The sequence below is a fragment of the Urocampus carinirostris genome, chromosome 8, assembly GCF_059441175.1.
Source record: "Urocampus carinirostris isolate Australia breed hairy pipefish chromosome 8, RoL_Ucar_1.0, whole genome shotgun sequence".
Classification (NCBI taxonomy): Eukaryota; Metazoa; Chordata; class Actinopteri; order Syngnathiformes; family Syngnathidae; genus Urocampus; species Urocampus carinirostris.
In genome coordinates this window covers 14,556,764-14,582,804 of record NC_142356.1, presented here as the reverse complement: position 1 = coordinate 14,582,804, position 26,041 = coordinate 14,556,764, and the positions used below count along the sequence as shown (strand labels likewise).

At 39.8% G+C, this 26,041-nt stretch overlaps 1 long non-coding RNA gene across 2 annotated transcripts in view; it reads left to right on the top strand.

Annotated features, from left to right (window-relative positions):
• The window catches only part of LOC148360781 (uncharacterized), a 71,257-nt gene that overhangs the window by 902 nt on the left and 44,314 nt on the right, over window positions 1–26,041 (top strand). The window contains exons 2-3 of one of the 2 annotated variants that reach the window (XR_015851098.1): window positions 233–404; window positions 1,449–1,552. This is a non-coding gene — a long non-coding RNA (uncharacterized LOC148360781). The remainder of the gene's footprint in view (window positions 1–232; window positions 405–1,448; window positions 1,553–26,041) is intronic. The other variant, XR_015851099.1, reaches the window with a different exon arrangement.

The following is a 26,041-nucleotide window of genomic DNA, read 5'->3' as shown; positions in this document are numbered from 1 at the left end:
AGCGAATTGTCTGTCCCTGTGTGCCCTGCGACTGGCTGGCAACCAGTTCAGGGTGTCCCCTGCCCACTGCCTGGAAATGGCTGGAATGGGCTCCAGCACCCCCCGCGACCCTACTGAGGATAAGAGTTGCAGATAATGGATGTATATATATACACATATATATATATATATATATATATATATATATATATATATTATTTTTTTGTGTGTGTGCATGTGTGTATGTATATAGGTGGTTAACTTACAGCCCCACGGTGCAGAGGCTCAGGGTTCAAGTCCAGCTACCGCAACCTCCCCGTGTGGAGCGAGTGAATGGTTGTCTGTCTCTGTGTGCCCTGCGACTGGCTGGCAACCTGTTCAGGGTGTCGCCTGCCCACTCAACCCTCAACTATCATTGAAAAAAAGTATGTTTCAGACTTTTACCATTGTTTAGTAAACAACAGTTGAACATTGTTGTTGTTTTTTTTAAATTACTGGTTTCCAAAAAAAGCTTTTGAGGAAAAACTGTGTTTTGTGAAAGGATGCATTTCAAGCAGAACTTTCACTTCTGTGCTTTTTTTTGTATTTGTGATCCCTCCAATATTTAAACAATGCTTTCCATAACCACAAGAGGACTTAGCTTGCAAAATCAAATTTCATTGCAAGAACACTGAACTTTTGCATTAACTTAGCAAGCACTCTTCAGTGCCCGACGTTTTCCGGTGACGTGATCACCTGTTTTCGGTCACCATGGCGGTCGCCTTCCTGCAGGGGTGTACCAAATGTCATACTTCTCCCCTTTGTCATCTCTTTTTGAAATTAAAAAGCATTATAAGTGTTAAACGTCCGTACTTAGTCCTATATTCACTATTCTCACCACACTGCTTCATTACAATTACTCTGGGTTGCCTACACTGTCTCAAACGCTGGATACAGGCAGGAGCACTAGGAAGTGAGAGCTCCCGCTATGTGTGGACAAAGAACTGATTAAAGCCACTCTTCCTAGTTAATGATAGGTTGTCATCCTGAAATCATTTTCAGATGACTGATGAGGAGCGCCAAACTACTGTATTTAAAATAGTTTGAAAAAATAAAACAAACAAAAAACATTTCTGAAAATGTATTTATAAGTTATAGCATTGAATGAGTTAAATACCATCCTTCTTTTTGAAACATCTCTGCCTCAGTTCCGGCTTCCCTCACATGGGTCCACCACCAAAAACCTGACAAGAATACATCTGTTTTCAAGTGCTATTGTGTAAAAAGCCAATTAAAAACAAACACTAGCATTCATATTGTATATTCGATCATCCCTGTTGTTTCTTATCCAAACGAAAGCCCTCCTTTAACACCTCCTATTTCTACGTCATGAAGGGGATTCCAAACCCACCCCCTCCCCTTTAATAAGTCTTGCATCCCTGCATCCCCAGCACACAGCCAATCAAGCCTAACATTCGCTCTGTGTGCAGCAAGGAATCACATTCAAAGTACACCATCAAGCAAGATAAATCCCTTCCTCTGCTTCACAAGTGCAAGTGGACACCAAACAGGATGAAGAAAACTCCAAATCCAGGTAAGCCAACTTCTAGTTCACTGATTCGGCTAGAGATTTTATCACAACCCCGTGGAGGATTTTTGTCTGTGTAGTGATCTCTCTTGAAGTATATTCAAGTCCAAGTTTGTCTTTCGGGACAGTTTTGGAGAACAGTTGTGCACGAAACACCCTCGGCAGTACCTCCGGGTCCCCTGACCAGAAAAGTCAGATGTTCATCTTAGATGACCTTTTTTCTCTCAGTGGATGCACCGGCCCCCTCGGGGTTCTGCTCCCATTGTGCTCTTTCTGCTATTGTGGAGTTTTTGGACTGTGTTTTATTTGGAACAGCTGCAGTTTCATGACCTAATACAGTCTAAAACATGTACTATGATTTGAGTCATTTTGATTTAAAAGGTGGTCTTATCTTCGATAGTTTTATTATTTAAAAAAGTCTGAAGACAGACGCGAGTTAAAGAATTGATGTTATTACGTGCTTTAAGCGGAAAAGATTTGTTTTAATTCTATAAAATATCAGAGTGGGAAAAGAAAAACAAGACAACTTATAAATTTATAGTTTAATACGCACTCCAAATAAGGGAAGAAACCCAATTAAATTTTGAACTTACCAAGAAAACAAAGGACCGTAAAAATCCTTAAAAGTATAATAATCTAACCTGTTCCTAAAGTTCTCCCCAGAGCACTTTATTTTTATTAGATTCTCTTGTGTTACAAAAAGATCAACCTAATAGGGTCTGGTCAATAAATAAATAACAGCAGCATGATTGGCAATTACTGAAAATTGTTAGGACCAGAACGGAGACAGGACCCAATTGCGTTACGTTTCTCTCAGTTTTATTGGAAGAAAGGAAAGGGCTGCACCCACGATCTGGTGATCGCTGGGCGCGGGAAGCAGGTCGCTCTGAACGTGGAAGTGGGACTTCCGTGGCGAGCGATGGCGTGTCGGGAACGGAAAAATAGAGCGCAAAAACGTGGTCGGGGTCGGAAACGAGTCGTAAGCCAGGAGAGGAGAGTAGACGTGGTCAGGATCAAAAACTGGTCGAAGCCGGGGAACAGACGGGAGCAAAAAACAGGTGGGAGTCAGGGTCGAAAAAGGCTTGCCTAGTGTAAACTGAGGTTCGCAGACGGACTGACAACAGGTGACAGAAAGGAGTGGGTTTGAATAGGGACAGGGAGCCAATCAGAGTCCGAGGCAGTTGGCGCCAAAGGAGCGGGCACAGGTGCATCACATCGGTAATCATGACAGAAAATAACACACTAGATATAAAAAAACAGTGGGCAATAGTCGTGAAAATAATGAAAAACGCTGCGTAATAATAGTAAAAAATAACCCAACCCTGGCACCTATAGTAATCTTCTTGGCAGGTGTTCAATAGTCAAAATAAAAACATGTTTTTCATTATAAGCATGCAGAATTAAAACAAATGTCTGAATAAATATTAAATTATTTACTCGTCAACAACACTCAACTTCTATCATGAAAAAGGCTTTTTCCATGATTTATTAGGAAACGCTGCATGACCTAAAAAGTGTGGGGGGATAAACATTATTATGTGAATCAGTATTAAGGATGTGATGTTATCAACCTGCTTAAAAGGGGGAAAAAATGTGTTTTTGTTGTTATTGTACACAAATATTTGCACTGGAAAAGGACAAACGACATACAACTTTTTAAAACAATTTATAAAAAATATATCCAAAAAGTCTTTGCGCTGCCATACCCAGTTGGAGTGAAACAATGTACCCTTGCTATAATGTTGTTCACTTTTCACGATTTTGCATAGTGCATTGTGTACCACATCCTTTACTGTGCGTCAATAAACTTGAGCTTTAATATGTACATGAATGTAAAAAAAAATGTTCTTTGTTTTTAATGGTAATTAAGCAGTGTGTCTCAACCTTTTTTGTGCCGAGGCACATATTTTTTCCGTTAAAAGATTTCAAGGCACACCGTACATCGAAAATGTTGAAAGGAAAATAATAATAAGTTTGATATTTTTCAAGCTTCTACTATCATATTGCCAAAATTTAGTAAGGACGCTCACCTACTTTCGACCGTTCGACTTACGAAAAACATTTTTTTCGGGATGTCGAAAAATATCAGGACATTGCTGTAAGTTAGATTTTGTATTGTGTGCACCTTTTTCCGCATACAGGACAGTACTGTCGTGCTTCTTTCCGCCGCTACCGGCGTGTGGCATTGTGAGAGGTCACCAAGCATCCACCCTGAAGAAGAAATCCGCTTCCTCTTCCAAGTTTAAACATTCTATACTTTATCTCCAGTGCGCTAAGAACCTTGACATTTTTATTGTTGAATGCCTCGTGCATCCATTCAAAATGGTTGGTTTAAAGTGTATAGAAGAGGCAAGCCTCTTCTTTTGAAATTAAAATGGAAGAGGAAAGCTTGATGCGGTTGAGATCGCTTTTTATGGAGGAGGAAGTAGTCTAACTCTTGAAGCTCATCTTCCAAAAGTAAGTTAAACTTAACTTTATTTATCTTTATAGAGCATATTATTTTATGAAATGATTATTTTCTAGTAAGAAACAATACAGGTTACTTATACATGTCAGGACTAGAACAGAGACAGGACCCACTTGCGTACGTTTCTCTCAGTTTTATTAGGAAGAAGGGAAAGGATTGCACACACGATCCAGAGATCGCTGGCCACGGGGTGCAGGTTGCTCAGACGCGGAAGTGGTATTTCCGTGGCGAGCGATGGCGGTATCGGGAGCAGAAAAAACAGTTCAGTAGCCGGGATAGGAGAGCATAAAACGTGGTCGATATCAGAAAACAGGTCGAAGCTGGGAAACAGATGGGGGCCAAAACAGGAGTGAGTCAGGGTCGAAAAACTTGCCTAGCGTCAACTGAAGTTCGCAGACGGACTGACAACCTGTGACAGAATGACAGGGGTTCAAATAGTGGCAGCGAGCCAATCAGCGTCCGAGGCAGTTGGCCCCAAAGGAGCGGGCACAGGTGCCTCGCATCAGTAATCATGACAATACAAGCCTTAAACATACTTATATAAACTGCAAACATATAACAAAATATAGCACTGGAGCAACTTGCAAACAAATTCAACTGACTTTCTTTTTTTTTTGTAAAATCCTTAAATAATTAAAATTAGCAACATTTAGAAGCAAGATTTGAACTTAGTTTGCTTTTTTATTGTTTGTGATGCAATTTGAATTTATATTAATATCCCATAAACAGATGATTACAATAGAAAAAAAAGAGTTTAATCTGCTGACAAGTACTTGTGAATACGCAAATGTTTCTTGCTTGTTTTATCACTGGAAAAATGAAGGTACAGAACTTTTTGGCAAAGATAAAATTGGACATAGACAAGGTCACGGCACAATAGTGTGTCCCGGCACTCTGGATGAAAAAGACTCTATTTGAGTTTTTTACTGCGTAATACATCCATCCATCCATTATCTGCACCGCTTATCCTCAGTAGGGTCGCGGGGGTGCTGAAGCCCATCCCAGCCGTTTTCGGGCAGTGGGCAGGGGATAGCCTGAACTGGTTGCCAAGCAGTTGCAGGGCACACAGAGACAGACAACCATTCACTCGCTCTTTCACACCTAGGGACAATTTGGACCAGCCAATTAACCTGACATGCATGGTTTTGGAATGTGGGAGTAGACGGGGCGCCTGGAGGAAACCCACGCAAGCTCAGGGAGAACATGCAAACTCCACACAGGAAGTTTCGATCTTATGACCTCAGAACTGTGCCACACACGCGCTAACCACTGTGCCGCCGTGCTGCCTGTTGCATAATCATTGTCCCCCAAAAAAGGTTTTTATGTCATTAATTTCACCTATCTCGGGTTCTTTTTGGATCGTGACCCCGGGTCCACTTGGAAAATAAAATTGGAACAAATTTATAAGTAGAAATTTTCACGTTAAAACTATTTGTTTTAAAGTTTGACTTTGCCAAACAACATCACGATTGCTATGTGAACTCAATGAGGTCCTGTGTGGATGGGCACATATTACACAAGAATCTTTCTTTTGGGTCGCATCTGCCTGTACTCGTTTTCAACAATAGGGAACACACCGGACAAAATCTCAGGAGGGAAAAACAAACGTCGTCACTCCAGACAAAATAGGCACAAGCAGATTCTGTGACGCAAAAGGGACACGGCGAAATTTTGACTCTGGGGATATTGCTCGGTCAATCGTGCACGTTTGCAAGGAATTTGCATGCAATTACACAACAAGGAATCCGCTCATGTCATTTTCAGGGAAGCAAAAAATCAGAGTTGGTGGGTTTTAAAGCCCCAATTTATTTTTTTCTACGGACTGGTTTAAATGTCTGTCAATATGTTCCTGGCCCAGCCTGTAGGATGGCATTAAATGAGTTTGTACTTCTTCTCAAATAATATAAAAAATACTAACAACATTAATAATAATGAGCCTACTTCCAGTGTGTAATCATGTGGAACATTTGGGTGTCATCATGGCGTTCACGGCGGCTGGGTGGTTACCGCGAAGCCTCAAGCTGCAGAGGCTCAGGGTTCGATTCCAGCTCCCGAAGCCATCCCGTGCGGAGTTTGCAAGTTCCTTGCGTGCCTGCGTGCGTTTCGTCCGGGCATTCCGGCTTCCTCCAAAATTCCAAAAACATGCATCGCTAATTGGCTGGTCCAAATTGTCCCTAGTTGTCATTGAGCTTGAGAATGGTTGTATGTCTCCGTGTCCCGTGCGACTGGCTGGCAACCAGTTAAGGATGTCTCTTGCTCACTGTCCATAGATAGATAGGATCGGCTACAGCACCACTGCGACCCTAGTGAGGAAAAGCGGTGCAGAAAATGGATGGAATAATAATAATAATGAGCGTAACTCTACTGTATAATCATGTGAAACATTTTCTTAAACGCTTAGCCTCACTAGAGTCACAGGGATGCTGGAGCCCATCCCAGCCATGTTTTTAGAGTGTAGGAAGAAACCGCCAAGCCCGGGGGCATGGGGCAAACATGCAAACTTCACACAGGGAGCGGAGTAGATGAAATTGAACCTGAGGCAGCGACACAGCCTCTTCCATGTCCCTATGTGTGACTCATGGTCGTAACAGGTTCGAACTGGATAATGTGTGCAAGAGTGCTTTTAGATGGGAATTGGCAAAAGCAGGGAAGGTCACAGCAACCAAGCGGGTCAGCTCAAGTCCTCTATTTAATATTTTGGAAGCCTAATATAAGAGAACCAACCCTGGCTATGTGTGTTGGTGTTCTGTGGTCTAGTTATCCTGTTCTTGACATAGGATTCTTGCATCCTCCAACTCTGTTGCCAGAGATTTTTCCATCGCTAAGTTTGTTGACTATCTTTTACTGTATAATATCGAACATCACGTAGTGGGCAGTAGTTGACCATTCTCTATGCTGATTGGCTATAAGCGCAGAAGTTCGGTTTGATTCATTCTTTGCCGATCTTCTACAAGCAGGCGTCCTCGTCTCCAACGTGACATTTTCACTGTCTGACAGGCAACTGCGCTCGCCCGTGCAACCAACAATGATTTTGATTCAAACGCACCACCTCAAAGCTAGTCTAAAACAAAGTGGTGTCAGTAACACAGTAATAGGCAAAAAATAATGGAACTTATTATTCTTTCCGTGCGGCCAAGTACTGATCCATGGCCCCGTGGTTGGAGCTGTTTCAGAGGACTTTACACTTGGTCTTATCTCTACTTAAAAAAAAAATCAGATTCAGTTGACTTGTGGGTGCGCTTTGATCGTTGGCATCACACGCTTGATTGTGGCGAAGGGGAAGCATGAGACGAGAGGTTAGAGGCTCACTGTGAATTTCTGCCAGGTTGGACGGTCAGCATTTTCGATTTAAGGCTCCAAATTTTCTTTCATCTTTTTATCTGCTGCTGATACTTTACTCCTGACTGCCACCTTTGGCCTAAGGTGTCATTGTGGCCTTTGCCTCAAGTTTGCAAAGCACCTTTAAACTTGAGCTAATTAGACATAAAAATAAGCTTATTTGGATCTGGTAAATATACAGTATTTGTTTTTCTCCTTTTGGGGGATGTTTTTATTGTTGTCATATGTCATGTGATACCTTTGGGAAGTGTTCTCAAGGTTTTTTCATTTTCCTCATGGTGAGGTTTTGAGTTTTTCCTTGCCCTCATTTAGGTTTTAGATCAGGGGATAGTGTAATAACAGTCTGTAGTCCGTACAGCCCTTTGAGACTCTTTGTGATCAAGGGCTATACAAATAAACGACTTGACTTGACTTAAAATGCTAACAATACTTTGAATGAGCTAAATCATCTGGTAACGGTGATTATTTACAATATTTTATACTTTAATTTTCAGTGCAAAAAAATATTGTAAAATAAGAAAAATAACTAAACTGAGCTAAATCGTCTTCTATTGCAGTTAATTTTGCTAATTTTTAGTATTTCTGTTATGATTTTTTTTTCCCATGTATTTTTTCAAAAGAAGACAGACTTTAAAGGGACAGTGGGCTTCTGTATTATGTAGTGCTGGGGTCTCCAACCTTTTTCAAGCTGAGAACTACTGTTTGTTTGAAATCAGCGCAAGGGGAACCCAGTTTGATATGCATTGCTTAAATAACAATATTATGTTATTAATATGTTGTTACCACGCTCTTACTGGGTTAATTATTAGAAGTAGGGTTAAATAGACTCAGTCTCAACCACCACAAAACTCATTTTACTAGAAAATCACAATGATCCAGCACTGGTGAGCTATTTTTCAGAACAGGTCTGCGGAGACCTCTGGTGTAGTGCAACCAAAGTATACAAACTGCAGCGACTCAAATTGTCTAAAATATCTTATTTTGTGCCAACGTCATTTAATATGTCATTAAAGGCCAAGTGTAGATTAATTGACCACTAGATGTCGCTGTGTGGTGTATTGCAACCAAAAATGAGGGCTAAAAAGCACCAGTGAGATGATCAACTACGGAGACTAAAAAGACTAAACTGCACAATTTTAATTCATCATTTTTTTGACATCATCTAAAAAAACAACATCCTCAAATCTTAATACTTTGATATCTGGACCTTGTTGGACTTGCAGAGCTCAACAGACTCGAGTCATCCTCCACTTTCAAATGCAGTGACCCCGAATCGACAGGGAGACTCGTCGACTAAGTGCACTTTGTTTCTTTTATTCTTGACTGTTATGACTTCCTACGCATGAGAGATCACAATCCTCTGTGTTTTATCCTCTCGCGGCTTGTCCTCAGCTTTCAATACACTCTTTTGTGTTTGAAATTAGCCAGGGGGAGCGTGTTACGAGATTTATTCCACTTTGCAGGGGAGTGTTCTTGATGTTGACCTGCAGGTTCAAGTGAACACTGGAGCAAAAATAATGTGGTGACATTGAAAAGATATTTGGATGGAAAATGGACTCGATTATGACCCGGATCGTAGCGTATCATTATCATGTAATCTTGTATAACACTGGCCACAATATTGTGCAAACTCTGACACTCAACAACAACACAGACTAAACAATTCTGCCTTATAAAGCACTGTCTCCGAATATTTTTAAGGTCATACATTCTGGTCTCATTACATCTAAACTAAATTATTAAGCCTTTTATTACTTTAGTATTGCTGATTATAGATCACTAGTATACTTATTCAAGACATTCTAACATTTTGAGATGGGATATTTGAGTTTTTACCATAATCAGAAATATTGAACAATAAGAGTTTGTAATGAATCCTAAATGTATGATTTTACATTTTTTTTAACTTGCACTACAAAAAAATAAGGAACTTTATTGCAATTCTCACATTTTCCGAGAAAGCCCTTTAATATTCCTGTCAGAAAATTTCATTAACTAATACATTAACGGGGCAGCACGGCGGCTGAAAGGTTAGCGCGTCCGAGGCATAGTTCTGAGGTCATGCGATCGAACCTTCCTGTGAGGAGTTTGCATGCAAGTAGAATAGAATAGAATAGAATATACCTTTATTGTCATCGTTACAAAATGGGTTAACATATTGTGACAACGAAATTGGGCATGCCACTCCAGGTTCACACATTCACAGTGAGGTAAAAAACCCAGGAAGATAAAGGAACAGAGAAGATAAGGTTATAAAACAAGGAGGATAAGGTTATAGTTATAATTTACACAAAATGTACACAAGAAACGTCGGCATATAGGATGTTACATACAGTTTGGTATCGTAGGGTTTGAGCAATATGCATTTGGTGCAAAAATAGTCATCATAGTGCAAAAAATGGTCAACATATGCATTTGGTGCAAAAAGAGTCTTCATAGTGCAAAAAAAGATAGTCAACATTGTGCAAGGTGAGAAGTAAACATCGTGCAGTCAACATTGTGCAAGAAACATAGACATGAGTACCATTTACGCTCGTATGAGGTAGTGTTTTTCAGTTTTTTGTGCGGTGTGTGTTTAGGGTGGTAATGGCTCTGGGGAAGAAACTGTCTCTGAGTCTGTACACACCGTATGGAGAATATCTTTATGAGGAGAAATTCATCGCGCTCTGTGCTTGATTCAGTTCTACTACGCTCACTGTTGTTAATCGTTGCTGGCAGGATGGATAATTGTATGTTACATAGTGAGTACAGAGGAAAGGTTAGCCATCAGGGGACATTGCTGTTTAGGATCTTCTTTCAACAGGTAGCGGAGTAATACTCTGTTGTAACGACAATTGAATTACAAAATGTTATCAATAACGCTTTACAGTATTTGTTACTGACAAAAGTACAGTACTTGTGTTCCAGAAACGCGCTCCTTTGTAACGTGTTAGTTACAACACTATTAAAAAGGAAAAGCTCTCTTAGCACTCTTCATTGTCTTTCAAAAATCAGTAGCAAACAAAGAAAGTCAATGCACATCTTTGTTTCTCTTGTACAATGCCCCCATTCTCTCTACTGTGACTCCCAACTCGGCCTCCGTTTGCCACCACACGAGATTCTTACTTCTTCACCATCTCCAGTCGAGCTGTCAAACTTTGCACGTATAATTCTCCTTATCACCCTAACCTCCCGTGTTGGAACTCATACGGTGAGAATAAAAATGCTCTTATCGTTCAGCTTTCGTCTTTAAAAAGCTCATTGTACTCTTGCGAGGCCCGTGGAGACACTTTTTACACGGCGGCAAAAGTTGAATTCCTCACAGCTCAGCCATTATCTCTATCCTCTGCGGCTCACTGCAGGAAATGACACATCTTATTTGCTCAAGCCCTTATTAAGATATTATGATAAATGCTGGGCTATGAACCATCTACTTTCTAAAGCGCTTGTACTAATTAGGGTCACTGAGGAACTGGAGATTAATCCAACTGTAACGGTGGACGAAACGTTGTGTGTATTCATAATACGAAAAAAATTACATTAAATTATTCAATGCCAGATGATTCTCCTAAAGAAATTCTAGTTCTCTAGTTATACAGTATAGGCATAGGCCATACTAGAAAGTAAGTAAGTTTGAACACTTGTCTTTCATTAGATAAAAGTATGCTTCAAGCTTTTACTATTGTGTAGTAAACAAAAGTTGAACATTGCAAGTTTCTTGAAAATACTGGTTTCCAATAAAACTGAGAATACGGCTTTTTGTGAAATGATGCATTCCAACGAGAAATTTCACTTTGAAACTTTTTTGCATGTACGATACCCCCAATAGCTAATCATTGTTTCCATAAACACAAAGGCACTTTGCTTGCAAAATAACATTTCAATGCAAGAACATTGAACTTTTGCAAGAACTTTTGAGTTTCCGGTGACGTGATCACACGATTGCGATCACACGGGGGCTGCCCGCACACTCCCAATCGCTGGATAGAGGAAGCAACGCCTGGAAGAGCGGGCTCCTCGATTTGTGGACAAAGATCTGATCAAAGATTCCTGCCATGTTGTGGTGATTTATCATACTGAAATAATTCCTAGAAGCTTGATGATTACTGACCAGTCTTTAAAAAAGTTTTTTTAAAATAAAACAGAAAACATACGTATCTAAGTTTTGGCCCATCGGGATGATGCTTCTGAAAGCATCTGTATAAGTTATGGCATTAAATGATTTAATATTTGGGGAATGCAAAGTTTTCAAATCAAAGCCCAAGATTAAAACTTTCGTTGTTTAACTGAAAACTTAAAGGTTAGCCACTGCCACTAAAGACTAGACATCAAAGATTGGACTCATTCACGGCCAATGATGACTATATATTTATATATATTATAATACCAGCTCGGTGGCCTTGGGGGTATGGCGCCCGCCCCAAACTGGGAGGTTGTGGTTCAAGCCTAGGCCGAGTCATACCTAAGACTTAAACATTGTTACCCGTTACCTCCCTGCTTGGCGTTCAGCATTAGGGATTGGAATTGGGGGGTTTGGTCACCTAATGACTCCCAACACCTCAGTTGGGTTGAGCGAAGGGGCTGGGAATCCCCTCCTCTGAATCAATCTCCCAAAAAGAGTCAGAAATGACTCTAGCCACCTCCCACTAGGGGGATATAGCTGTGGTGTGTATATATATATATATATATATATATATATATAATATCAGACATGAATCTCCTTGGACGATGTTACCTGATTTTCATTGGCTAAGAGACCTGGAAATAAACCTATCCTTAATAGTAGAAGTGTTCCACGGCACTCCCATTGCTAGTCGTAGAAATGCGCCATTGCGCTCCTGTCCTAAATGGTCAAACTAAGGCTGTATCCCACGACTTAAATATAGCCCTGAGTTATTCCACTCAAATATCCCCAATCGCAATCAAATTCGATTTCATGCTTTCTCACAAACCGACCAATTTCAGAATGCTAATTTAAGCGCCGCACACACGGAAAATCCCGCTAAACCCGCCATGAACGGTCTCGCATATCCTTACGGCTGAGCGGGCTTGCATGCTAATTCGGGTATGACATCAGGTCTAAAAATAGAGCGACTGGACAACGACGCTCAAGCATTTGTAAAAACGGGCGTGTGATTAACATAAGGACGGAAACAGGCCACGTCGCTACTATTTAGCGTGATGAGCAGACAATCGTGAAGGGCTTTGCTCATTAGACAAAACACCTGATGTTGCCCACAGATGCCACTGAAACCACATCTTCCTTTTTTCCTAATGCCCCAATAGGCATCAACCCAATATTGTCAACTGTGTTAAGGCCGCGTTACTGAAAAACAGCTATTCGTTACAATTATTAGTTACTTCATTAAAAATGTTACTTACTGACATCCAACAGCAGCACGTTACTCCAAAAGTAGCTAGTCACAAATAACTATATATTGGCATAGAAGCCAACCACCTAAAAATACCTGGAAATAGCTACATGATGAAATAAATACAGACGCTCCCCAACTTACGACCATTGGACTTACGAAAAATGGTAGATTTTTTTCGGAATGTCGGAAAATATCCGGACATTGCTGTTAGATTTGTATTGTGTGCACCTCCTTCCGAGTACAGGACAGTACTGAAGTGCTTCTTTCTGCCGCTAACAGCAAGTGGCGCTGTGAGAGGTCACCCAGCATCCGTCCCGAAGACAAAATCCGCTTCCTCTTCCTAGTTTGTGTGTAAACATTCTATACTGTAGAACCTTGACATTTTTATTTTTTAATATCTCGTGCATCCATTCAATATGGTTGGTGTAAAGTGTAAAGAATAGGCGAGCCATTTCTTTTGAAACTAAAGTGGAATAAGAAACCTTGATGTGGTTGAGAAAATGGTTGGATCGCTCTTATTTCGTCCACTCTACCATGGAGGAGGACCTCTTGAAGCCCATCTTCCAAAAGTAAGTTAAACTTGAATTAATTTATTATTATAGAGCATATTATTTTATGAAATGTTTATTTTTTTAGTACAAAACAATACAGGTTACTTATACAAGCCTTAAACATACTTATATAAACCTTAAACATACAAAATATAGAACTGAAGCAACTTACTAACAAATTCAACTTACGAACGATCTTCCGGATCTCGTTCGTAAGTAGGGCAGCGTCTGTATACGGTAGGGAGAATATCTGCATGAGAAGAAATTCAGTGTTTTTATACTCTGTGCTTGAGATGGCGTCACAATAACAATAATTCAATTGTATTTTGAAGTTAAATAAAAATACCTTTTACGTTTTCACCGCGCATAGATCAAGGGATGTATGTGACAACGCAAGTGAAGCAAGAGAACACAACAATCATCGGATACTATAATTAATGACCTGTATTGACAAAGTAGTGGAGTAATGTAATAACGCATGAAGTAGGAACGAGAGTATTGTTACAATTTGTTTTTCAGTAACAATACTCGTTACCGAGAAAGTAGCTACCTTATTTATTGGTTTGTTGTTCCTGTATACGCCAACCCCCCTCCCCACGTGCTGACACAACCAAATATGTGACGTAAGCTGACCCCTGATATGATTATTTTATTTTATAGTTGTGAATTTAGCTTAGATATGAGTACCGTATTCATTTGTGTATGGTGTGCAGTTTTGACTCCATGAAAAATAACTCGAATACATTCGGGTGCAGGTTTTACACAAGGTTTTCAGGTGGTATTTTTGCAATTATTGATCAGCCGTAAATATCGCAAAACATCAGATGCAACGGGAATCTAACCTGGGTCGTGATGGTCTGAATCCTAACCGTTAGACCACCAGTGATTAGGATGACAAATGAAAAGGCATTCGAATTTATGTCATTGTCACACTATGTTTCGGCGTAGTACCAGAGATAAATGTTAGAGAATGGAGAAAACAAAAAGTTGTCCTGAAATATACATATGCAAAAAATCAGGATGATTCACACTTTGAAGGGCAGTAAATCACTATGTTGTAAGTTGTGTGTTGGTATTTTGTTCATAGTTTACGTTCCCAATAAATTATTTTAATAATAGGCACTTGTCACTGAGCTGAGAAAGTGTAACAACATTTTATACCGATGTTTTTACTCCAAATTTAGTGGCATACTTTGTACACGAGTGCGCGCGATACACGAATAAAAATGGTGGATACGAGAGGGAGAATATCTGCATGAGGAGAAATTCATTGATCTCGTACTCTACTCGAGATGGCCCCACCGTAACTGTATTAAGTTGATGCCGAAATATCCTGCAGTGAAAGTTTCAGATTCATTGTCTGTATTTGATGAATGACACAATAAAGCCCCATGTAGTAACAACGGCGAAGTTACCAACATTTTTTTTATTACACATTAATATACCAGTTACCGAGTAAAGTAATTACGTTCCAGGAACGTGTTCCTTTTTAATGCATTCATCCCAACACTGGTTGTGAACATCCGAATATCCCCATCGCTTTGTTTGTTGAGCTTCTCCCTAATAAATGCCTTCAGGCAATGGAAGGATCTTTTTTGCATAGTGTTCTGGACAGGAACTTCAGATCAGATAGTGGAGTTTGCAGTACTGTGTGTCCCACAGGCAAATCGAGAACGGAGGCGGTAAGCGAAGATGTCAGCGGCAGACAAATTCCTCTAGAGGAGACAAAAGCTGAGGTGATTATCAGACAAACGATCGAGAAGGAAAGAGAAAGAAGTGTAGCCACGATAGCTGTTGAAAGGAAGAACTAATCTCGTCACAGTCCGAAGGAAACAGGAATAAACACACCGGTATAATCCAAAAGATATACTCTTATTTTTTTATACAAAATAGGGCTGGGCCGTACGGCCCCAAAGTAGGTTATAAATCTGTGCGGAAAATTATTACTTTAATCGTTTAGGAACTATAAACCTCACCTCACATATTTTTTTAAAGCAGTGTGTTATTTCAAGGCACACTGTCGGTTGAAATTTTGGTCTAAGATGGGGTACGTAGGTTGAGGTGTCCTTACAAAGTAAAATTAAATATTTTCTCTATTCACAGGGGTTGTACGGGTGCTTGAAATCCTTAAAAATGCTTACATTTTAAAGTTGTTTTATAAGGTAAGGAAAATGCTTGAATTTTTGGTGAAGTGATTGTAATTGTTGCCATTGCCATGTTTCTTATAAGTCTGACTCTACAGACCACGTAATAAATTAAAAAAAGGGTTAAATGAAGCAACATGCCCTTTTTTCAGTTTTTTGTCATTACGGCGTCACCGCTTCCAACATTTTCGTTTATTCTCTTTTTCGTTCTCAGTCTTTCTTTCCCTCATTCTTTCTCTAGATTTTGAATCTACTCGTTCAGCCCAGTGAAAGTTTTTTTTTCCCTACCATGTGAATTTGACACCCTTGGCCTAATCCTACTTCAAAATCAACAAATCAGTCAAATTAATAAAACTCATCCCGCCCATCCTCACTTGAAAGTTGACACATTAGTCAAATTGATGTCTATTAAGCTGTAGTTGAGAGTTGACAGCCAAAAGTCTTAATCCTAAAAGGAAAAACATCGTGGTGGTCTGGGAACAAGAACAACATCGGGAACAAATAATGAACAAGATCAATACTTGGGGCATAAAACAAACCATTAAATCAGATTTAGCGAGGCTGTGACCCACAAACTGGAGAAGCAGGAGAAACATGTGTCCAGAAACCAAACACCTCGTCTCTAACCTGGGACGTTAGACTATATTCCCAATACGTCATTGGAATACTCTCCCATTCCCTCCTCATTTTTCTTCGATTTCCAAAAATGTCTCCCTGGAGCATTGATTCGAGTTCCGATGCGGTCGCTGCCAAGGTCGGGGCGTTTTGATTGGCTTCCTTGTCATGCTCATCAAACCATCCATTCCGGACGTGCTCCACAGCCAAACTCCACATGAGCATGGATTGTTGCACCGCCCGCTTTCCGTGTGTGCGCGCCTGCAGGCACATGTGTCTTAAGTGTGTTTTTGCATGTGTGGAGCTGGTCGGGGTCTAATTTAGTGATGGGTTGTTCGCGACCGAAACGGCCTAAGGAGCCAGCTCTTTCAAGTGAGCGGAAAGAGCTGGATCTCTAGCGATAACGAGCCATCTCATTTTGAAATGCTCTCTCTTTCTCTCTCTCTTTCTTGCTTTCTCTTTTCTCTCTCTCTCTGTCTGTTTTTACTGTTTTTCTCATTCTCGCTCTGTGTTTTTCTCACTTGCTCTTTTGTTTTGTCTTTTTCTCTCTCTTTCTATGGCTATTTCTCTCTCTTTTTTTTCTTTTTCTATTTCTCTATTTCAGATTTTGTTGTTTGTCTCTTTTTTCTTTTTCTCTCTTGCTCTTTCTCTCTCTCTCTCTCTCCTTTTCTTTTTCTCCTTTTTAACCTCCTCTCTTTTTTATCCGTCTTTCTTTCTCCCTTTCTCCCTTTCTCTATGTCTCTCTTTTCCTCTCTCACTCGTTTGCTGTTGTTCTCTTTCTCTCTCTTTCAGTCTCTCTCCCTCTTTCTATTTCACCATCTCCTTTTCTCTTTTTTGTCCCTCAAAGGTGCTTGTGACTTCTAAATATGAGTGGTGTCATCTCTGTGTTGTTTTCTTTGTATAAACTATTTGAAAGTTCAAATGAGGTAAAAGCTCACTGTATATTAAAACAATAAACACTATTATGAATTAGTAGACATAAATATTTTTTCAAACTATTTAATGCATAATGTTGTGATTGTTGGCAATATATCATTGAAAACCCCAAAAATTGACAAAACATTGGGAAGCTCTTTTCAGTGAGCCGGGATGAAAGAGTGGCTTCTCTAAAAATAGCTGGAATTCTCATCACTAGTCCAAATGGCGTATTTGGACATCAGGGTCTTGGCATGCTGATTTTAGAGCGCTAAAGCCACGACCAACCGCAGGAACTCGCTATTTTCTTTTTCCTTTTTTTCCCCCTGACATCATCCCTTCATCACTGATGGGTACATTTGCTGAGTTGGAGGTAAAAGCAGCGGTTGTTGCGCTGATTTTGACATTTCGATAGCCAAAAGTCAAACTTTTGAGGTTGAGATCACAAAAATAAGAATTAAGATTGATGTGAGCACGTTGACTTTTAAATAAAAGAAGTATTTGCAAATTGTTTTGCATTATTAGGCATAATCCAAATCAGATACACACGATACAAAAAAATATTTTGGTTATCGTTCAGTCATGGAGAAACTATTGAAACATTTTTCAATAAATTACTCATGCATCGTTTAAGGATACATTTTATGAATGGAATAGTAGATTTAAAAAAAAAAAAAAAGTAAAATGATATAAAATTATAAATCTCCCCCAAAACATCAATTACAGGAATTAAGAAAAATGAATAACATAAACAAAAAATATATACATAATTATGAAATCCACCACAAAATAACAAAAAAAACAAGATCATAAATAAAAAATGCCCCAAACCCCCCGAAATAACTACACATAAACTAATATAAATCAAATCAAATCATAAAAAAGTCATACATAAAAAAAATAATGAAAAAATAACAAAAAATTTAAAAAAATAATAAAAAAAATATTCTACAAACACAATATTCATCCAAATGACTACTTTAGGGGGCTGGTTGAACAGTGTATTGTTAGAAAATCCTTTGAGTTGACTTAACAATTTCAGAATACATCGAACTACCAGGACAAGAGTGCAACAGTAGCCCGTGGAAAATGGATATAGACAAAACACAACAAAAAAATCGAATACATCTCCCATTCATAAAGTTCCGTTTAAATTGCCTTAAAACGGTTCTCATTTTTGCACACTCTAATCAGACTTTGGTCGCCATTTTTTCTTGGCTAATAATGTAAACTAATAAACTAAGCTAATATTGTTTGATTGGGAGCAAAATGGTAGGTTATCAAAATAAAGGTTGGTGTGATGACCAGATACTTCAAGTTTATTTTTATTACAGAATATTCTGGGCATGAATGACGTATAGACAATGGCTGTAGAAAGATCAAGTGCAAAGACAAAATGGCTTACCATCATTCCTATACTAAAAGAGGCTGAAAGAAAACTAAGACTTTAAGAGTGGACATTCCCATTAAAACATGCCCCTGTCTAAATCAGTTCTGGTTGGCACAGATGAGATAACATTTGGGGCCTATTCTGGCTAAAAATAAAACACAACTGACATCTAACTATGACAAAATAAAGGAAGTTTCTAATGACTGAAATAATTAAGGAATGATACATGAAGAAATTATGCAATCATGACTAAATTTAGACAGTAATTCATTTTAATATTACAACACACTCTTGAGTACAAAACTCTATCTAACCTTTGGACCTTAGCATCCTAAATTGTTTCCAATCCCATTTAAATCCAATGAAAACATGTCAATGGGTTTTTGAGTTCCAGTCGCACATGACAGCAATCTGCAAAATGATCCTGTGACAATGTCCACAATAGTGTCAGCGTACTTTGCCAGATCGTACCACACTCAATCATAAATACCATCTTTGATAAAAGATGATTTTACAGCCTCCTCCCAGCTGTGTTTCGAGTCTAATGGTTACAGTCTGGGGCAAAGGAAATATGTCAGTTGCAGCACGGCTATACCGTGATGAACCGACAATCTGGCTCTGTGGTCCAGCTGACCTCACGATGGGATCTAAATTGTCAGCAAAGTGGAAGAAGGATCCTACAGTTGTGATTTTAATAAATTGCATTTTTTTCCCCTGGATATGATTAAAAACACGAGTGTGCACCGTACTCGCACTGTCTATTTGTGAGTAAGTCGTAACGAAGTCATGAGTTGGTTTTAATTTTGTACGTTTCCCAGCAATGGCTCGTTGGCCCTCGGCATAGACTGGACACTGTGCCAGTTGCTGACTCAGCATGAGGAATGATGTGGCCTTTCCTCACCCTGCTGACTTTACGAGCCCTGAAACGTCTTCACTTGTTGGGAATCTGTGGAAAAGCTGCGTGCGGTCATGCTGCGGATCCACGTTTTTTATCTTCAATATCTCTGGATCGTTGTATGAGTCAATGCTCCTTCTGTAATTTGTGGCATTTAAGGACACTAAGGTCAAACCAAGAGCAGGAGGGTTTCGTTTACTAGTTTCAAGTGGTCGCCATGGGTGCACTGATTTATGAAGTGAACGATCTATCGTCCCAGATTTCAGGAATTTTGTGGGATCCATCAATCTCCTGAAATAAACGGATCTTTTACATCGGTTACAGCTCCCTTCTCATTGATATGAGAATGTCAGCTATGTCTTCTGCTAAAATATAAATATATTTCAGTGTCATTTTGGCACAAAGACAACATGTACACAGGTTGCTTACAGAAAATGAGGACAACAGGAGGGTTCAGATACCAATAAAACTAGCGTTTCATTTTGTCACAGATATTGTGCAATGTAGGCAGCACGGTAGGGCAGTGGTTAGCGCGTGTGCGGCACAGTTCTAGAGTCATGAGATCGAACCCTCCTGAGTTTGCATGTTTTCCCCATGTTTGCGTGGGTTTACTCCAGGCACTCTGGTTTCCTCCCACATTCCCAAAACATGCATGTCAGGTTAATTGGCCGGTTCAAATTGTCCTTAGGTGTAAATGAGCGAGTGAGTTGTCTGTCTCTGTGTGCCCTGCGATTGGCTGGCAACCAGTTTGGGGTGTCCCCTGCCCACTGCCCAAAGATAGCTGGTATGGGTTCCAGCACCCCCGCGACCCTACTGAGGATAAGCGGTGCAGATAATGGATCGATATTGTTCAATGTTTTAAACAGATTAGAAAGGTGAATGTTTGTGCTGTATGTTATTGAAAACAATGAAGTTTGACACAAAATCGAGATAGGCAGGACTTACTTTTGAAGAAACTAGAAATACGTGATCACCTGAACATTGCGATAAATGCACCCCAAGTGGTAGCCAATTAAATTGTTACTGAATGCTCTAATTTAGTAATACTGAATTTTGTTCGTGTTAGTAAGTTATACAACCGTTTTCTTCATTCACCTCCAATAGCCTCCATAGACACGTTTCCATCGCGAAGGACATGAGCCGGGTGCTGTCATATATAGGACTTTTTTTGCAACTCAGCCCTCATTTGCCTTTTCTTTTGGAACATTAGTAAATACTGTATTTGTAATTGTTATCTAACTTTATGGTAGTGGCTATTTTGAATGGTGAAAACACAAAATACAGCGCTATCATCTTGGCAAGGGCACGTCCCCATTGGGGTTCTGCAGCCAAGGTAAGGCACAGCTTTTGACCATCAATAACAGTAACGGCCACAGCGGAAAAAATAATTATGTGGATTAACCAAATATTGAAAGAAACAGCGTTTTTTTATAACGGCGTTATTCCAAACACTGCTAATAACGACTAATTACCATTCCATCGCTAACATTAAAAAGGTATGCCCCCTGCACTCATAAATAGTCAGCAAGGCATAATGCATTGTGGCCAAAACAGTGCAGTTCATTTTAGGCTGGCAATAATGACTCACTTCAGCAGCCAGAACCGCTAAATGAAAGCACTCTGTTGGCCTGTACTCTGGCTGCCACGACCGTGCGTTTCATTTTAGGCAGGCGGGCCAGATATGTTGTGCTTTGTTGGATTAGGGAAAATGGATCCTGACAACAAGTTCAGTTTATTCTAGGCGGTAATACAGTCACAGCAAAAAAAGGTAGCCAGGCCCGACATAAGTGCAAATTCCGTTCGTAGCTATATGCAATCAGGGGTAATAGACTGCGACCACAAAAGTGCAGCTCACTTTTTGGTGGACAATACATCAAAAAGAGCCGCGGATCCCCCTTGCTCGCAGCAATATGCAATTGGGCGATAATGGACCTTTTTGGTGGACAAAACACCCAAAAACTTGCAGTAATATGCAATTGGTAAAAATATATCACAAAATATTTTTAACCCTAGGGCTGCGAATATCCAAGCGCAAAGTATGCAGGGATTATAAGATTTATACAGATATTACGATTTGTATTGTATATTTGAGAGGATTTTACCATTTTAATTATTAAAGTCCCAGTAATGCCCTTCGCTGTGATCAATGATGCATTCAGTTGCTAATTAAGTTCGGACGGCAATTTAATAACAAAATCACAAGCAGTATCGGCCGAGTCATTCCTAAGACTTAAAAAGTGGTCGGCGGCGCCCTCTGTTGGCTGCGGCTGCATCGGCTCGCTACAACGGGTCAGGTGCAATCGACATTTCGTTCTGTGTACATTGTTACACAGAATGACAATACAAGGAAATTATTATATTATTATTATTATATAAACGTTCAAACAAAAGCTACTGTTGGTTGTTACTCACACAGTTCATGTGCACTCGCAGACTGACTTCTAAGGACAAAACATACGCATCTGTTGCCTCCTTCCTCCCTCGCGTCACGTCCTATCTTTAAAGGTTCATGTGTGAACAATAGCAACAAAAGTAACGGACATCACAATTTTGTATATTTTTGTGCATTTTACGATTTTAACTATTAAAGTCCTTGAACAGGGGTATCAAACTCAATTTACTTGGGGACCACCGGAACTTGGTTCTAGGTGAGGTTGGGCCTCATCAAGTTTTCCAGGAGGGGAAAAAAAACTTATAGGCAAAACAAAAATATAAAAAATGTCTTAAAAAAAATATATTTTTTTACAATTATTCTTAATCAATCAGTTATAAGTGAATCTAGAATTCACATGTATTGCACTTTCATTCACTTTCATATTAAGGTGGTGGCCTCAAACTCACAGACTGGGGGTCACAAAAAAATACACCTTTTTTTGGCTAGAAGAAAACGACATGTTGGTGTCAAGGTTTCATGGATGTGGTTTTTTGCAAAGAACTAAAACGCAAGTAACCTTGGATTGACCAATCCCTAGTTCCGAATTTTGATGCAATTGGAGAGCAGTGTTTCTTCTGAATTTGGCTGATTATTATTTTTCTGGGCTCTTTCTACTCATCAAGGCTTCCAATCCTGGTTTAAACCCCAAATTTAACAGCCAGGTGGAAGGTCTGATTGGAAAATAGCCACAAAATCAGACCTTGTTATTCCTGATTACTCAAATGATGTGCCTTTTGTCTCTAAATTGCGCGGAGGCTCACTTTTTGCGTCAGGTTCAATTAGGAGAATGTGTCATCAAAATTGATTCCAGATTTGGGATGAATCTTCCATTGTGCACAAATTGCTTGATGTCCGTCTCCTCATGGAAACGCAATTGTGAGCGTACAGGGTCAGCTTCTAAATTTGGCTTTTGGTGGATGAGTGATGTAAAGAGTTTTGTCGTCCTCTGTACATGCCTCAGGAGTGAGCGAGAAAGGCGCCTCTCTCTCTTTCTCTTGGCAGAACGTTCGTGGCGGTGTGTAACGATGACGGAGGTTGTGGGGGAGAAGAGTACTTCGTAGTGTTGTGCTGAGGTCATCTTAGTGTGGCTGGCTACACCGCATCACGCCGCTTGAGCTGCTGTTATATTACTCAACCATAGAAACGTGGTTCTTAAGGCTCCACTGTTCTGATTGTTTGCCTGGTTGAAAAACATTTAGTCATTTTCCAACAACCAAGTACTTTGGAGAAATAAGCGACTTATTCATTCATTTCTCTTTTTTTTTTAATTTTAGAATTCTTCAGGGACAGTTGTTGTTATGGTTTTTGGAAAATTGACTAAAGAGGGTAAAACAGACACTGGAGGCAGGGGTTTTAAAAAAACATGGATGTCCATGTATTTATTTACAAAATCAGGTACAAAGTGACAAACAAACAAGGGTTCACAAAACAACAAAACGTCCAAATAAAACCAAAGCTGACAACGTCCAAACCAGAAATTAAGACCAAAACCAAATAGGAAAATACAAGAAATAAAGTGACAAACTAACAAGTGGGCACTAAACCAAGAACAAAATGAAAACAGAAATCCAAAACCAAAAACATACAGGTAATCTCTAAATGCAATTTTAACTAAAAATAAAATAGAGAATCACAGGCTGGATATGTGTACGTCATACTACCGTTACATGATTGACATACTTGGTAATTTATGTAACGACGTAACGTATTAAGAGTTATTCAGATCATTCTAGCAATAAGAACAATTTTACTAAACTATCAGCTTTACTCCAAATCCCTATATCCATTAAAATCTTCATCCTTGGTGTCACTTTTACGGGTAAACAACTCCCTCAAATCAGGTGTTAGACGATTGGCAATTTCCTCCTTCTGCTTCTACGTCGCTTACGTCAGACTCATTGTCACCTCCGCTTCTTGCTAACTCCAAACTTTCTTTCTGCTGCTTAAATACTGTTTTTGGCTGCATATTTCACGAGCTGCAGTTTGTAATCTGCAGATTTTGTTTTTATTTTCTGTGCCATTTTCGTTCAGCTCTTCTCAGTTGTTTTTATAAATTACCAGTGTTCTGCCGAAAAATGCTCCCTCTTGTGGTTTAGTGTGAAAATAACTTGTGAAATTAGTAGTACTCAACTCAATGATATAATGTGTTAATAATTTCACATACAGTATAAGTCTCACCGGAGTATAAGTCGCACCCTCGGCCAAACTAGGAAAAAACTGCAACTTATTGACCGGAAATCACGTTACTTAATATTTAAGTGTCAATATTGGTTTAAAAAACGAACGAACATTATACTTTATTCCCACTATGCACGCCAAGTCCTCCTGTGGAGTAATGGGACATTTTATTGTGAGCCTTCCATTAACATCCTTCAAGACTTCTTTCTTTATCCCTGCCCGCTCCTTCCACCTCATTTTTTTTAACCCTCATCCCACCCTCTCTTCTCCTTCATTGTGCATCAGTCGCTGGCAGGCATCCCCCAAGCCCGGGCTGGCGTGCTGGTGACTTTTTTTGTTGTTGTTATTTCGCTCCACTCTTACATAACTAAATATAGAATGTAGGAGTCACGCGTTAGGCTGTAGGTTGCGCTCTGAAGTGACGGCTCATATGAATGTGCAGCCCGGGGCCCACCATCCACTCTGAGTGAGTGAGTGGTACGCTTTTTAGGGGGGAGGATACGTGAACGTTTGCATGATTGAACAAGCGCACGTGACTGTCTGTGCCTCATGACCATCTGCCTCAGCGACTGCAAATATAGGCTACAACCTTAGCGTGAGTGATGGGAAGTTCATTCGTGATAGTGCGTTTGTGTGTGTGTGTGTATTTGTTCAGAAGATACTCTCTCATCCATGAAGATATGTCAAATCGTATGATTTGAATGTATACGTGAGGGTCTGTTTGTCGGATGTTGTTCGTTTCAGTTTCCGTAGCTATTCTGTGGAGTGTAATCGTCATGTGGGAGGGTCGGCTGTTATTTGGTCAGGATGATTGAGTGTGCAGGTGATGAAAAGTAGGTAAAGGAGTAAGAATGATGTCGTGTGCAAGAGTGAGCAAATTTTACTTTGTGTTAATAGATAAGATGGTAGTAAATCATATACCGTATTTTCCGCACTATAAGGCGCACCTAAAAGCCTTTATTTTTTTCAAAAGCTGACCATGCGCCTTATAATACAGTGCGCCTTAGTTATGGATCAATATTAATTCGCAAAGTCTTGCAACTAATGCAGCAGCCGCCGACTAGATTTTCCCCCGAACGCCAGTAGTCCGCGGTGTATGCTGGGATTTATTTACCGGCGTTTCATTGGCTAACCAATGTGTCAATCATCATTTGAATCGATCACTATTGGCTAAAGTTATTCGGAGGTAAAGGGGGCGGATCCTTTTATCATTTACAGGCTTGTATAGGCTAAGGGGCAAAACAAAGCCTGCAATTGGCCAAAAAAGATGTGTCAATCATCAGTTGAATCGATCACTATTGGCTAAAGTTATTCGGAGGTAAAGGAGGCGGATCCTTTTTATCATTTACAGGCTGGCATAGGCTAAAGCGGCAAAACAAAGCCTGCAATTGGCCGAAAAAGATGAATGTGAATAGCAAGTGTGGTTGTGTACGGCATAGAGGAAACATGTTAAACCATTCTGTATTTGTAAATATTTTATTCTCCTGGATTTACTACACTCACGGATATAAGAGGACCTTGGTTGCACATTATTATTGAACACAACGATTTCGGTGAGCTACTCCGGCTATATATTTTCCCAGTATCTTGTTTCAGACTGAACTCGATGTTTCTGTGATAAGCGGTGCAGATAATGGATGGAATGGAGTGTCTATTTTTAAATTAAACTCAATTCCAAGTGTTTATTGTCATATGCACAGTAAAGTTGCGAGCGAAAACGAAAATAGAAACTAAGGAATGGTTGGCATTTCTTGAATCCCAAGACTTTAACCTTCCGAATGATATTTGGAATGATGCATTTGAGTGACATCGTACGGACACCGCATCCGCACGTGTCTACGACACGTATTTGCTTCTTTGCAAGCTTTTGGAATGTTAAGGTGGTAATAAGTTTGACTGAACGATCTGACTGTTTTGTCGACGTTCCCATTGTAGCGCCTTATAATTCGGTGCGTCTTATGTATGTCAAATATAGGACCAAAAACTATTTTTCCGGGGTGCGCCCTATAACCCGGTGCGCCTTATAGTGCGGAAAATACGGTATATAATACTGTCAGTGATGTGCTGGGCAGGTTCTGGTCTGGATAGGCACAGTCATATTTGCAGATATATGAACCTACATCTTAATCATTGTTTAATTGGCAGGGCCAGAAAGCCATATATAAAGTGTAGCAAAGAAAACATTTTGTCTTACCTTAACTTATAAATGAAGC